At 42.9% G+C, this 9,640-nt stretch overlaps 1 protein-coding gene across 2 annotated transcripts in view; it reads left to right on the top strand.

Moving 5' to 3' along the window:
• Positions 1–6,820: 6,820 nt before the first annotated feature.
• The window catches only part of LOC115132029 (voltage-gated potassium channel subunit beta-2-like), a 113,340-nt gene continuing 110,520 nt past the window's right edge, over positions 6,821–9,640 (top strand). Inside the window, exon 1 of one of the 2 annotated variants that reach the window (XM_065020656.1) lies at positions 6,821–7,063. The gene's annotated coding sequence lies outside the window, so the exon portion shown is untranslated. The remainder of the gene's footprint in view (positions 7,064–9,640) is intronic. The other variant, XM_029664217.2, reaches the window with a different exon arrangement.

The raw sequence follows: 9,640 nt of genomic DNA, 5'->3' as shown, positions 1-9,640 counted from the left end.
TTATGAACAAAAATAGCTTCTGGATATCAGGACAGCGATTACTCACCTCCTCATCAAAACCCAGCACAGCAACACAATTAGACCCAACCAAATCATGAGAAAAAAAGATCATTACTTGACATATTGGAAAGAATTAACAAAACAACGAAGCATACTAGAATGCTTTTTGGCCCTAAACAGAGAGTACACAGTGGCAGAATACCTGACCACTATGACTGACCCAAACTTAAGGAAAGCTTGACTATGTACAGACTCAGTGAGCATAGCCTTGCTTTTGAGAAAAGCCGCCATAGGCAGACCTAGCTCTCAAGAGAAAACAGGCTATGTGCACACTGCCCACAAAATGAGGTGGAAACTGAGCTGCACTCCCTAACCTCCTGCCAAATGTATGACTATATTAGAGACACATATTTACCTCAGATTACACAGATCCAAAAAGAATTCGAAAAACAAATCAAATTCTGATAAACTCCATTATCTACTCTGTGAAATATCACAGTGTGCCATCACAGCAGCAATATTTGTGACCTGTTGCCACAAGAAAAGGGCAACCAGTGAAGAACAAACACCATTGCAAATACAACTCATATTTATGTTTATTTATTTTGTACTTTAACTATTTGCACATTGTTACAACACTGTATATAGATAGACATACTATAACTTTTGAAATGCCTTTATTCTTTTGGAACTTCTGTGAATGTTATGTTTACTGTTTATTTTTGTTGCTTATTTCACTTTTGTTTATTATCTACTTCACTTGCTTTGGCAATGTTAACATATGTTTCACATGCCAATAAAGCCCTTAAATTTAATGTAATTGAAATTGAAGTGATATCGGTGACGTAGGTCCGGGTGTCTTGAAAGGATCCAATGGCGAGTACATAATCCGCCTCTACCATCAGTCCTATTAGCCAACGTGCAATCATTGGACAATAAAATGGATGATCTCCGATCAAGATGATCCTATCAACGGGACATTAAGTACTGTAATATCTTATATTTCACAGAATCTTGGCTGAAAGACGACATGGATAACACACAGCTAGCTGGGTTTAAGGTGCATCAGCAAGATCGAACAGCTGCCTGGGGTGGCGGTCTGTGTCTATTTGTAAATTACAGCAGGTGCACAAAATGTGATATTAAGGAAGTCCATAGGTTTTGCTCGCCTGAGGTAGAGTATCTCATAAGCTGTAGACCACACTATTTACCAATAGTGTTATCATCTATATTCTTTGTAGATGTCTATTTACCACAACAAACCAATGCAGGCACTAAGACCGCACTCAAAGAGCTGTAGAAGCAAACAAGAAAATGCTCATCCAGAGGCGGCGCTCCTAGTGGCCGGGGACTTTAATACAGGGAAATTTACCTAATTTCTACCAGCATGTTAAATGTGCAACCAGGGGGGAAAAAATTCTAGACCACAATTACTAAACACACAGAGATGCGTACAAAGCTCTCCCTTTCCCTCCATTTGGCAAATCTGACCATAACTGTTTACAAGCAAAAATGAAAGCAGGAAGAACCAGTGACTCGCTCAATATGGAAGTGGTCAGATGACGCAGACGCTAAGCTATAGGACTGTTTTACTAGCACAGACTGGAATATGTTCCAGGATTCTTCCGATGGCATTGAGGAGTACACCATATCAGTCACTGGCTTCCTCATTGTCCCCATAGTAACCTTACATACATACCCCAACCAGAAGCCATGGATTACAGGTAACATCCTCACTGAGCTAAAGGAGTGGGACTCTAAACTGGACGCTTATAAGAAATCCCGCAATGCCATCCGACGAACGATCAAACAGGCAAAGTGTCAATACCGGACTAAGTTGGATCATACCACACTGGCTCCAAAGCTCATTGGATGTGGCGGGGCTTGCAAACTATTATGGACTACAAAGGGAAGCACAACTGCGAGCTGCCCAGTGACACAAGCCAACCAGAAGACCTAAATTACTTCTATGCTTGCTTCGAGGCAAGCAACACTGAAACATGCATGAGAGCATCAGCTGTTCCGGACGACTGTGTGATCACGCTCTCCAAAGCCGATGTGAGTAGACCTTTAAACAGGTTAAAATTCACAAGGCTGCAGGACCAGACGGATTACAAGGACGTGTAGTCCGAGCATGCGCTGACCAACTGGCAGGTGCCTTCACTGACATTTTCAACCTGTCCCTGACCGAGTCTGTAATATCAACATGTTTCAAGCAGACCACCATAGTCCCTGTGCCCAAGAACACCAAGGTAAACTGCCTAAATGACTACTGACCCGTAGCACTCACGTCTGTAGCCATGAAGTGCTTTGAAGAGCTGATCATGGCTCACATCAACAACATTATCCCAGAAACCCGAGACCCATTCCAATTTGCATACCGCCCCAACAGATCCACAGATGATGCAATCTCTATTGCATTCCACACCGCCCTTTCGCACCTGGACAAAAGGAACACCTATATGAGAATGCTTTTCATTGACTACAGCTCAGCATCCAACACCATAGTGCCCTGAAAGCTCATCTCTAAGCTAAGGACCCTGGGACTAAACACCTCCCTCTGCAACTGGATCCTGGACTTCCTGGCGGGCCACCCCCAGGTGGTAAGGGTAGGTAACAACACATCCAACACGGGACCCCTCAGAGGTGCATGCTCAGTCCTCTCCTGTACTCCATGTTCACCCATGACTGCATGGCCAACAAGCACGACTCCAACACCCATCATTAAGTCTGCCGATGACACAACAGTGGTAGGCCTGATCTCCAACAAATATGAGACAGCCTATAGGGAGGAGGTCAGAGACCTGGCAGTGTGGTGCCAGGATAACAACCTCTTCCTCAATGTGATCACAGCAAAGGAGATGATAGTGGACTACAGGAAAAGGAGAATCAAGCATGCCCCCATTCTCATCGACGGGGGCTGTAGTGGAGCAGGTTGAGAGCTTCAAGTTCCTTGGTGTCCACATCACCAACAAACTATCCTGGTCCAAAGACACCAACACAGTCGTGAAGAGGGCACGAGAACGCCATTCCCCCTCAGAAGACTGAAAAGATTTGTCATGGCTCCTCAGATCCTCAAAAACTTCTACAGCTGCACCATCGAGAGCATCACTGCCTGGTATGGCAATTGCTCAGCATCTGACCGCAAGGCACTACAGAGGGTAGTGTGTATGGCCCAGTACATCACTGGGGCCAAGTTTCTGCCATCCAGGACCTCTATACCAGGCGGTGTCAGAGGAAGACCATAAAAATTGCCAAAGACCCCCCCCCCCCCCCCCATTTTTACGCTACTGCTTCTCTGTTTATTATCTATGCATAGTCACTTTAACTCAACCTACATGTACATATTACCTCAATTACCACGACTAACCTGTTCCCCCGCACATTGACTCTGTACTGGTATCCCCTGAATATAGCCTTGCTACTGTCATTTTATTGTTGCTCTTTTATTAATAGTTATTTTCTATTTCTCTTCATTTTTGTCTCTACTTACCAGATGTTATGCACTGCAGTGCTAGCTAGCTGTAGCTTATGCTTTAAGTTCTAGATTCATTATCATATCCTTTGATTGGGTGGACAAAATGTCATGCTGCAAGAGCTCTGATAGGTTGGAGGACATCCTCCAGAAGTTGCCATAATTACTGTGTAAGTCTATGGAAGGGGGTGAGAACCATGAGCCTCCTAGGTTTTGTTTTTGAAGTCAATGTACCCAGATGAGGATGTGAACTAGCTGTCCTCTGGCTACACAATAGCGTGACCCTACAGAGTGTTGTTGAGGCCACTGTAGACCTTCGTTGCAAAACAGTGTGTTTAATAAATTATTTGGTGATGTGTATATATTTGGTGTAGTTTTATCTGTGTAACCTCAGTGTAGCCTCTGAGGGGCCTCCACTGCAGTCTTTTACACTGCAGGTTGTGACATCTGTCCCCCAACACACCAGACTATAGTATCGCTACAGCCTGGCAAGCAAGGGTAACCAATTACTTTCTTGACGCATGGCATGTGCCCAGTTTAGTTATAAACCCAATATCAGAGCTGGAAACAAACAATTAGAAATACAATTGAAAATGAATTATTGTGCAACAGAGATAGACACCCTTGAGGTGTCAAAAGTTCCTTATTGGTGGATACTTTTCTGAGTCAAGCTAGTGTTTTTGAGCTGAGTCAAGCTGGTCAAGCTAGTGTTTTTCCTCATAGCAGCAGTCCTTTCCTTTGATAATGATGACCTTCGGGCAGAGTTTCAGCAAAGTGCTGAATATTTGAGTCTGATGGAAAAAATAACCACAATACATTCCATATGACCATATACACCTCTGTGACAGAAACTTGAGCCTCTCTGGAAGAAGTGCTCATCTCCCTTTTTGTGACCCTGCTTTGAGAGGTGACAGATCCCATTTGAACTTCCATTCACTTTGTGTGGCAAGACTAACTTTGCTTTGAGCCAGTGTGTCAGAATCTTAGGAGAGGAACTAGCATGATGAGCAGCATTGTCTGAGACATGAATGCTTGTGTTAGCTCCCCAAGCTTACACTCAGTAGACACACTGTCTTGAACTGGGCAGAGGACCAGGGTTTGATACCATGTCTGTCACACAAGGAACAAAATTAGAGCAATCAAATCCAAATCAAATCAAATCAAATCGTATTTGTCACATACACATGGTTAGCAGATGTTAATGCGAGTGTAGCGAAATGCTTGTGCTTCTAGTACCGACAATGCAGTAATAACCAACGAGTAATCTAACTTAACAATTCCAAAACTACTACCTTATACACACAAGTGTAAAGGGATAAAGAATATGTACATAAAGATATATGAATGAGTGATGGTACAGAGTGGCATAGGCAAGATGCAGTAGATGGTATCGAGTACAGTATATACATATGAGATGAGTATGTAAACAAAGTGGCATAGTTTAAAGTGGCTAGTGATACATGTATTACATAAAGATGCAGTAGATGATATAGAGTACAGTATATACGTATACATATGAGATAAATAATGTAGGGTATGTAAACATTATATTAAGTAGCATTGTTTAAAGTGGCTAGTGATATATTTTTACATCAATTCCCATCAATTCCCATTATTAAAGTGGCTGGAGTTGGATCAGTGTGTTGGCAGCAGCCACTCAATGTTAGTGGTGGCTGTTTAACAGTCTGATGGCCTTGAGATAGAAGCTGTTTTTCAGTCTCTCGGTCCCAGCTTTGATGCACCTGTACTGACCTCGCCTTCTGGATAATAGCGGGGTGAACAGGCAGTGGCTCGGGTGGTTGTTGTCCTTGATGATCTTTATGGCCTTCCTGTGACATCGGGTGGTGTAGGTGTCCTGGAGGGCAGGTAGTTTGCCCCCGGTGATGCATTGTGCAGACCTCACTCCCCTCTGGAGAGCCTTGCGGTTGTGGGCGGAGCAGTTGCCGTACCAGGCGGTGATACAGCCCGACAGGATGCTCTCGATTGTGCATCTGTAGAAGTTTGTGAGTGCTTTTGGTGACAAGCCAAATTTCTTCAGCCTCCTGAGGTTGAAGAGGCGCTGCTGCGCCTTCTTCACGATGCTGTCTGTGTGGATGGACCAATTCAGTTTGTCTGTGATGTGTACACCGAGGAACTTAAAACTTTACTACCCTCTCCACTACTGTTCCATCGATGTGGATAGGGGGGTATTCCCTCTGCTGTTTCCTGAAGTCCACAATCATCTCCTTAGTTTTGTTGACGTTGAGTGTGAGGTTATTTTCCTGACACCACACTCCGAGGGCCCTCACCTCCTCCCTGTAGGCCGTCTCGTCGTTGTTGGTAATCAAGCCTACCACTGTTGTGTTGTCCGCAAACTTGATGATTGAGTTGGAGGCGTGCGTGGCCACGCAGTCGTGGGTGAACAGGGAGTACAGGAGAGGGCTCAGAACGCACCCTTGTGGGGCCCCAGTGTTAAGGATCAGCGGGGTGGAGATGTTGTTACCTACCCTCACCACCTGGGGGCGGCCCGTCAGGAAGTCCAGTACCCAGTTGCACAGGGCGGGGTCGAGACCCAGGGTCTCGAGCTTGATGACGAGTTTGGAGGGTACTATGGTGTTAAATGCTGAGCTGTAGTCGATGAACAGCATTCTCACATAGGTATTCCTCTTGTCCAGATGGGTTAGGGCAGTGTGCAGTGTGGTTGAGATTGCATCGTCTGTGGACCTATTTGGGCGGTAAGCAAATTGGAGTGGGTCTAGGGTGTCAGGTAGGGTGGAGGTGATATGGTCCTTGACTAGTCTCTCAAAGCACTTCATGATGACGGAAGTGAGTGCTACAGGGCGGTAGTCGTTTAGCTCAGTTACCTTAGCTTTCTTGGGAACAGGAACAATGGTGGCCCTCTTGAAGCATGTGAAGCATGTGGGAACAGCTTCAAGGTTCAAGATACTTTCCAGAGTCAAAAGGTTCCTACTGGGCACATATGTCAGTTTAACATCTAGTTTTGATTTACATTTGGTTGAGTTGTCAACTAACATGAATTCAACTTGAACTCAACAAAAAAATTCACCATGTCATTGGATTTAGGTGAAAAAAACACGAAATTGTTGATTCAAGCGTCATCACATTTAATTTTTTTGTTGAAATGGCGTGGAAACAATGTTGATTCAAACAGATTTTTTGTCCTGTGGATAATGTGCATTGTATCATTTGATTGAATATATTGTTAGGTCAATATATGTCTAGTTTCTATAGTAGATCTGATATTGCCACAAGTGTGTGCATGTGTTGGTGCCTGCGCCATGGAGAAAGAGGGAATGCTCCTCCACTATGACTCTCACTTACTCTCTGAGTTTACTCATCACATTATCTCTCTCGCGGTATAATTTCTCTCTCCCCCCTCACTCCCGATATGCTGTTGCGCAAAAGCAGACACTGCAGGGAAGAATACAGCAAGTGAAGGCTAGCCAACGGCATCCCCCTTTTCCTCCGTCTTTCTCCCTCTCTCACTCTCTAAAAGAGATCTCTGCTTACCCTTCCATCACCACCCGTCATCTCCACCGTCTGAGCCAGGTTGGGGTTAGCTAAACTGGGCATTGGCAAAGGACAAAGGTGGGTACTGAAGCTCAATGACATTTCTCAATAACTAGTGTTCTGTTTTAGTCTAATAGCATGCAGTAGCACTGTGCTGGAGGACAGAGTAGACCAGATACCGGTGTGCTGAATGTGCATTATGGCTGGTTGCTGTATAGTATCATTGCAGGGCTGCAGTGGTCTCTAGCAGACGATTATATCATTTTAACATATTTATATTTTCTTGCTGTGCAAACCAGACTTGAAAGTTAACTGCATGATTGCCTCACTAGAGATGGTCTGCCACCAGTAGTCGTCTTCAGTGAATGTCCTCTTTGAGGTATCTCTTAATTATGATGAACTATTTGTTTGCTATTTCTGCATATGGTTTAGGTGTCAGTTTGATGCATGTTAGAGGACACTTTCAGCTTCCGAAACTAGTTTTTTGTGCAGACTTTGCCTTGTCAAAGATTTTTGGCCGAGTGTTAAACATTGCAGTTTAATACTCCAATCTGCTCTTGCTCAATTACTGAAGTGTTTAGCTAGAGTGTTTTGTTTTTGCGCATTCATTGCATGTGAGATTGGGAATCATTCCAAAACTGGGTTTGTGACTGTTGCATTGTTTGGTGCAGTAAACTGTTGAATACAAGCGAGTGTCCTGGATCTGTGAGTTTGAATACGCTTTTAGAGAACAACTTTTATCCATTGATCAAAATATCAGTTTTTTTTTACCATGGTCCAAATTCTTGACTCAGCAATTATAGACCAAGCATTAGCAACAGATTTAAAAATACTAGTGGAAGTATGGCTACTAGTCATACACAACTTTGTACCATACATGCTCCTGTTTTGTATATGAGATGCTTGTTTATCTACTGTTTGATAATACATAAATCATTTAATCCCGTGGAAAGCGTATTTGGCGCATCTGTCAGTGGTATCCTCAGTTCAGCTAAGAAGTGGATCATTATGCTCTGCACACTTACAGCACTGTTATCTGAACATTGACACGATGTGTCCAGCGATGATGTCAGGAAGTGGGGTCGTGACTTGTTGCAAGGCGTTGCTCCCTCCCTCTCTGGATCGTATGTTATGTGCCCTCTGACCTGGGGCTCTACAGACTGACTGGGTTGTGACAAATATTAGATGATGGATCTGTCCTGTGAAAGGAGCAACTATTTACTATAGGCTATTTGGGTCATATAATTATCGGGACATTATTTTACCTCAGTAATAGTAGAAAACGCTATTCCTGTGTTGTCTGCTGAAGTTATTGCTTGTGAATTATGTATTTATGCACTTATGTGGTAATGCTGTGCTGTGGTTTGTTGAGATGCAAGACAAATTACCCGAAAGGGACAAAATAAATGATCATAATAATAATCATTATTATTATTTTTGGAAGTAGGAACTGAGTAATACAATTTGGATCAATGGATTTGTATCTGAAGCAACCTACATTCTCCAAATGTTCTGTTCTTAGAGTGAATATGAGCCATGCTTTGGTTATTTGGCTATTTTGTTTAAATCCCTGATAGTAAACTTCTAACTTCCTAGAAACCTTCTAACAGCCATTTCAAAATGGTTACTAATACCCTCCCAACCCCTTAGAGCTTTGCATCTGGTGTCACATATCCTGCTGTTTCCATTTGAGTTAACACCATTAAATATTGACGACTGTGAAACGGAATCACGCTCTGTATTAAATAGTCACAAAGGTTTACTCAGAGCAAGGAGATTGATGGTCCGAGGAACATTGGAGAAGGAGGATGAGATAAAAAACATAGCCTAATTACAAATGGGCTTCAGATGGAGACCTTCAGTCAAGATCAGTCTCTTGGTCTTGTCATTTTTTCTCTAAAAGTCAAAAATCACTTCTGGACCCATAGATTCGTAATGTATCAATGAGAGCCTTTTTTTGCTCAGTTATAGAAATCCATCCGATATCATTCAGGGAAAAATAAGTTGGAAAAAGAACACTGTCAAACCTGATGCAAGCCTAGGTTTGGTTATTGTAGGTGGTGCTAAACAATTGACACAGTTTGTTGTAAATGTGTAGTTACAGAAAGGTAGCACAACTGAAGGTTCTCTCCTCTCTGCCTTCATCGTCCAGGAGTTCTCTTCAAACCAAATCATATCAAATTGTATTTGTCACATGCACTGAATACAGCAGGTGTAGACCTTACAGTGAAATGCTTACTTACAAGCCCTTAACCAGCAATGCTGTAAGAAGTTAAGAAAAATAACAGTTCAGTAAAAAATTGAAAATAAAAAATAAAAGTAACAAATAATTATAAAGCTGCAGTAAAATAACAATAGCAATATGTACATGAGTTAAATCAAATCAAATCAAATTTATTTATATAGCCCTTCGTACAGCTGATATCTCAAAGTGCTGTACAGAAACCCAGCCTTACAACCCCAAACAGCAAGCAATGCAGGTGTAGAAGCACGGTGGCTAGGTAAAACTCCCTAGAAAGGCCAAAACCTAGGAAGAAATCTAGAGAGGAACCAGGCTATGAGGGGTGGCCAGTCCTCTTCTGGCTGTGCAGGGTGGAGATTATAACAGAACATGGCCAAGATGTTCAAATGTTCATAAATTACCAGCATGGTCAA

The sequence above is a fragment of the Oncorhynchus nerka genome, linkage group LG7 (genome assembly GCF_034236695.1).
Source record: "Oncorhynchus nerka isolate Pitt River linkage group LG7, Oner_Uvic_2.0, whole genome shotgun sequence".
NCBI classification, from domain to species: Eukaryota; Metazoa; Chordata; class Actinopteri; order Salmoniformes; family Salmonidae; genus Oncorhynchus; species Oncorhynchus nerka.
Note: the sequence above shows the minus strand (reverse complement) of the source record. Positions and strands in the feature narration are given on the sequence as shown.